Source organism: Bos grunniens, chromosome 3 (assembly GCF_055505025.1).
Source record: "Bos grunniens cultivar Pamir isolate PY7600 chromosome 3, Bosgru_T2T1.0, whole genome shotgun sequence".
In the NCBI taxonomy this organism is placed as follows: Eukaryota; Metazoa; Chordata; class Mammalia; order Artiodactyla; family Bovidae; genus Bos; species Bos grunniens.
In genome coordinates, this window is record NC_141167.1 from 91,944,062 (window position 1) to 91,950,383 (window position 6,322).

A 6,322-nucleotide genomic window follows, 5' to 3' on the forward strand; every position below is an offset into this window, starting at 1 on the left:
ACAGCAGTGATTCAGTTATACATATATACACATATATATACATAAATGGAAAATTACACATACACATTCTTTTTCATATTCTTTTCCATTATGGTTTATTACAGGATATTGAGTGTAGTTCCCAGTGCTGTACAGTAGGACCTGTTGTTTATCCATTCTCTATGTAGTAGTTTGCATCTGCTAATCCCAACAGTTTTAAGTTCTTGATAAAAATGGTGCCTAGTTGCCCTCCAGAAAGTTTCCTTACTACCTTTTCTGCAGACGAGGATAGCAGTAAAATACTATGAAAGGGCTTCCCTGGTGGCTCAGTGGTAAAGAATCCACCTGCCAATGCAGGAGATAAGGGTTTGATCCCTGCTGCAGGAAGATCCCACATGCCACAGAGCAACTGAGCAACTATAGAGCCTGTGCTCTAGAGCCCAGGAGCCCCAACAGCTGAGCCTGTGTGCTGCAACTGTCAAAGCCTGTGGACCCTTGAGCCCGTGCTCCATAACAAGAGAAGCCACTGCAGTGAGAAGCCTGCACACAGCTAGAGAGTAGCCCCGACTCTGCAACTAGAGAAAAGCCCACAGGCAGCAATGAAGACCCAGCACAGCCAAAAATAAATAAAATTTAAAAATACCACGAAGACTCATTAAGTTCAAATGATGTTATTAGAATGGTAGATGTCAACACGTGGAAAATCATCTTGCATACTTAATAAATATTTACTAAGCTATGTGGGCAACGTTTAGACTTCATCTGGGAGCCTCTAGCTGTCTCACTTCTGTGCTATGCAAAGGTGGCTGGGAGAGATAAGGTAGTCTTCAGTGCAGGGGCCCCCAGATGGGAGTTATCTTCTAGCAACAAGGACACTTGTCCACTTTTGGCACATGCTGTGTCACACGTATTCCTCGAAGCGGGATCTATATGAATTCAGATGGTAGGGGGAGGGTGAGAAGCGAAGGGCTTTGAGAAATGTAGTTGTCGGTGGCATGTCTGTGTATTAACAATGGTAAGATTCCATACTATTCTAAATCAAATTTTCTGGCTTATAATAGAGATTGGCAGTTGTATTACTTGATTTCTCAACACTCTCATACAAAAATGCTGCAATACATGTATCTTTAAGAAGCCAATTTATTTTTAGAATCTAAGGATGACCCCATTGATCTGTGAAGATCTTGCAATTAAGCTTCAAGTTACTGGGAGAAAGACAGTTCCCTAGAGATCAATTAGTTATTTGCTTCATGATCTGTGGGGAAACTTGTACTTTTCCACAAGGAGACTGACAGTGATTTAAGTCCCCTTAGGGAAGAAAATCTGCCTGACTGGCCTCGGGCAACCATCTCTTACACGTGACCCAGACTGCCCTTTGTGGTAGGAAATAGAAGATAAGTGAGTCTGGTTGTTCAAGAAAAGGGATTTAGATCTGGGTTCTCTTATCTCAAGTCCACTCCTAAGGGGACAGTTCCCTCTGCATTCTTAGAGTGGTTCATAAATAGGAGAAATTCCATCTGGAGGTCCATGTAGACATTTTAAAAAATTGTTTTATTGAAGTATAGTTGATTTATAATGTATTAATTTCTACTGTACAGCAAAGTGATTCAGTTATACATACATACTTTTTCATATTCTTTTCCATTGTGATTTATCAAAGGATATTGAATATAGTTCCCTGTATGTGCATGAATTTTCAGTGCCATCACTGGTGAGTAGCCCTTGGTCTGTTACCTGCTTCCCACCTCTCACCTTCCCTGAGCACCACCACCACAAGCTGTTTTGTCTTGAGTCCTTGGCACTTTCCCCTTTCTCTTCTGTAGGATATCCCATCTACATCACTAGAAAATGATTCTGCTTGCCCTTATAGAATATTTGTGTCTACAGCTGCCCATGGGGGATTCTCATCCTCAGAGTGTTGTCTTTTTCTTTTTTTCAGATGATTGATGTATTTTGGCTGTGCTAGGTCTTCGTTGCTGGGCTTTCTGAGAGTGGGCTTTCTCTGGTTGTAGTGAACAGGGGAATCTTTGTCGTGGTGCATGGGCCTCTCATTGCAGTGGCTTCTGTTGTTGAGTACAAGCTCTGGGGCATGTGGGCTTCAGTAGTTGTGGCGCATAGGCTTAGTTGCCCAGAGGCACATGGTATCTTCCCAGACCAGGGATCGAATCCATGTTCCCTGCATTGGCAGGCAGATTCTCAACCTCTAGACCACCAGTGAAGCCCCAAACTTCTCTTTATTTTGGTCACAGTGCTTTTATTTAGATATACCCTTCCACCTTGACTATATCATTCCTAGGTAACTTTCTCTTTGAACACCTCCTCGACCACCAGATCACAGAAAGTTCCCAGAATCTTGGGCTTGGTTCTTTTCCTGAACAGAAAGCTTACTGAATCACCTTTCAATCACACAGAACTTCTGGCTCACCTTGGGTTAGTTTTTCCCTTGCAATATTTACATAATCAAAATACTACTGGGACTTCCCTAGTAGTCCAGTGATTAGGAATCCACCTGCCAATGCCAGGGACACAGGTTCAGTTCCTAGTCTGGGAAGATTCCACACGACGGGGGGTTGGCCGGGGGGAACTAAGCCCCCGCACCACAACTACTGAGACCGCATGCTGCAACTACCAAAGCCCCCACTTAGAGCCACCTAGAGCCTGGAGAAGCCACCGCAATGAGAAGCCCAAGCACCGCAACTGGAGAGTAGCCCTCGCACAGCCATGAAGACCCAGCACGGTGAAAATTTTTAAAAAACAAGCAAACTTTGTCTTTGGCATCCATTCTAGGTTGTACACTCAAGAGTCATCTTATAACTGGAGACTGTCAGGTGGCCCCTACTCCAACTCCAGCTGATGTATGAAAGGATCAAGAAAAGAATGGAAGCAAACTATTGGGTGGATGATTGGTAGCCTTTTTTTTTTTTTTTTTAAGAAATCACCATTTATTAGCATAATCTTTCTCCACTAATTGACTGCCATTCTCACAGTAATATCTGAGCCACCCTGTAAAATGTTCCTCTGATTTCAAGGCATTTTAAGCTTTTGCTTATCATGTTTACATCCTCTGTTCAACTAAGACACTGTTCTGAGAGCTACTTTTTCCAAGTGTATTGTTGCCTAAATTTCCTTTATTTCTTCTTCATCCTTTCTCTTCTTCCTATATTCTGGGAATGAAAGGAACTTAAAGGAAAAAAGTTGATTTTTTTTCCCACCTCCCCCCCACAACCACTGATCCATAGGCTTCATTATTTTACTTTATAATAAATCTATGACTCTTTAGAACAACAGAAATGGAAAACGTGAATTAAGATAATGAACAAAACCTTTCACCCACTTAAACATTTTCCAGTTGTGAGATTCCTCTTCTTGTGTGTGGTCTCTTCCCCTTGTTACCCCTCTTCCCCTGACTATAGTCAATTTGGTCTTTAGGCTCATACCAGTCTCCCCGAGACATTCTGCAGTCATTATCACCTTTTGGGGTGGATTTTATTTTGTTTTTTTTAAATAACTTTTTAACATTGATGCATATTTGCTTGGGATAGAGCTTGTGTAATTTACCAATCGTATTGATAGTATGTGACTGTGCCCTGCAGAGGTATATTTAACAAGACAAAAATAATGTAGGTTAATAAAGGAGCCCATGATATTTGAGTCAGGTTATAAATGACCATGAAATCATTTACAGTTTGAATAGTGAAAATTTATGTCTGCTGTTCTTAAATTAGTGCTAGACAGAATATCATTTTAAAAAGTCTTTGTGCATGTTATTTTCCCCTTACCTTAGCTCCCTGTTCTTTCTCAACTGCCTCACCCACCTGTTAAGAATTAAAAATATTGAGCCTTAAAGGGACAGCTCATTTTTAAATTGCTAAAGTTTGTGAAATTTTACTTTTTCCAAGTTTTTCCAACTTTTCTTTAAAAAGTGAAGACAGATAATGAATTGAAATTTCACAAGCTGTGAAATTAGCATCTGGCAAGCTGTGAAATCTTATTATTTGAAGACATTATCTGCTGGAAGTTCTTTGGGAATAGGAAAGAAGAACCCTGTTTTTGAAGTAGACCATTTTTCTCTCTTTAAAAATCTGTTTATATGTTCAATTTTTAAATGGCCTTTTAAAAAGTGAGGTGAGGAAAAGTAGTAATAGAAAGATGTTTAGGACAGCTAAAGGCTGGGTCTGAGTAAGTATATAGTCTACTTGTTGCAGAGTTTTGAGAGGATGAGGCCATCTTGTTCAACCTGTGTGCCTGCTGTTTATATCAAAGTTGCCACTTTTGTTAAAATGGTGTTATTTTATTATCTTGGAAACTGACTCAGCCTCATGTTGCTCCAAATTAGTGTTTAAGGCTCCCACAAGTTGCAGATAAAAGGATTATTTTAACAAGTAGAACAAGGTGATTTGCCTTTTGGTTTGTAAATATATGAAAGTGTCTACAAGGTCTTTATCTGCTTTCTGTCAGTATTTATATTAAATGATAAATTAATGAGGAAAAAAAACAACAACAACAAGCAAACTATTGCATTAGGGCTGCATTAAACTATTGCTAACCAGTCCTGACTCCTCTCATCAATTTTTAGTAACTTTGGGGAGTGGAGGATGAAGTTCATCCCCAGTGCTACAGGCCCATCCTTAATGTGCTCTCTGAAAGGTGTGCTTTTGAGAAGCGAAGATTGGGTCAAGCCCACTCCCCCTACTAACCAGACTCTGTAGAAACAAAGCATGAGGGTGGAACCAGACTCCTGGTGCTTAGGGAGTCAGGAATATAAAGTTTGGAGAAAACCTGCCAAAAGGTCTGAGCATCCAGTTCCTAAACTGGAACCAGGGGTTTCCCAGCCAACCAGCAATGCTAACACCAGCTGGGTGTCCTACAATTCGACTCAGGTCTGAGACTACTTGGAGATAGCATCAGGTCTCACAGATTAAGGCTTCAGTGTCACAAGACTGTCCCCTCACCACCTGAGATGCCCATTGCAAGTCCAGGTCATCATCTGTGTTTCTGAGTGACCACAATAGATTGGAGGTTTCAATGATCCCCTCTTTGGATTTGACTGGTTTGCTAGAGCAACGCACAGAACTCAGAGAAATACCTTACTCACTAGATCATCAGTTTATTATAAAAGGATTTAACTCAGGAACAGCCAGGTGGAAGCAACGCACAGGGCAAGGTATGTGGGAAGGGGTGGGAGCTTCCATGCTTTCTGAGTGCTACTCTCCCAACACCTCCACCTGTTCTGTTCCTCCTTCAGGATGCTGTCTCCACCCTGGATGATATCAACGTTCTGGTGTCTCAGTCTCTGACCTCATCATTTCCAAAGACCTCATTTCCCTCTACCTTACCACCCTGTCATTACCAGAAGTTATACTACTTTTGAAATCGCAAATGTAAGCCCTCTTTTCTCCAGCTGACTTGCTCAAGTATCTTCATTGCCAATGTTTCACTGTTCATGAGCCCTCTCTGAGCTTCACTCCCTTCCTTGACTGAACTGTATCCTACAATCCATCTTTATAATATCACTCCCTTTCTCTCTCTCAACCTTGCCTTGAAAAACTCCAGTTTTTCATAAACCATAATATTCATTTACTCTTTGCCTGCACTGGAGCAGCTAGATGTTCCTGGAGAAATCATTCAAACAGACTGTCTGGTTTCATTTTGAAATCATGATTTCAAACGTCAGAATGGCCTTCCATGTAATAGGACTGCTAAGCAATCCTATTACATGTCCCTAATAAGCTTGGTTTCATATTCTCCCTTTCTCATTGCTTTCCCCTCCCACCTGCGTCTTAGCAAATCCTGTTGACTCTACCTTGAAACATATCCTGAATCTTCCTTTCACCATCTTAACCTCTACTACCCTTGTCCAAGCAACCTTTGTCCCTTGTGCAAGTTCTTCAATAGCCTCCTAAATGTTCTCTCTGCTTCCAACACTGTCCCCCTTTTCTCCAAATACAGAGAGTCCCCATGATAGCCATAAGTCATAGCATGTTATTTCTCTGCTCAAATCCTCCAGTGGCTTTCCAGCTCACTCAGAATAAAAACCTAAGTTCTCCTGGTGGTCTGCATGGCCCCTATGATTTCCAGATCACCTCACCTCCTACTCCTCTCCCACCCTTCACTTACTCTGCTCCAGGCATGCTGACCTCCTTGCAGCTACTCCTATCTACCCTGTAAACAATCACCTCACTTCTTCCCTCTCCCCATCACCTTCTCCACCCACATGGCTCCCTCACCTACTTCAAGGTTTTGCTTAATGAGGCTATTCTTGACCATCTTATTTAAAATTGCAACTGCCTTGCCCACCACTCCCTTTCCCTGCCTTGCATTTTCTCCACAGAGCACCTTCCAT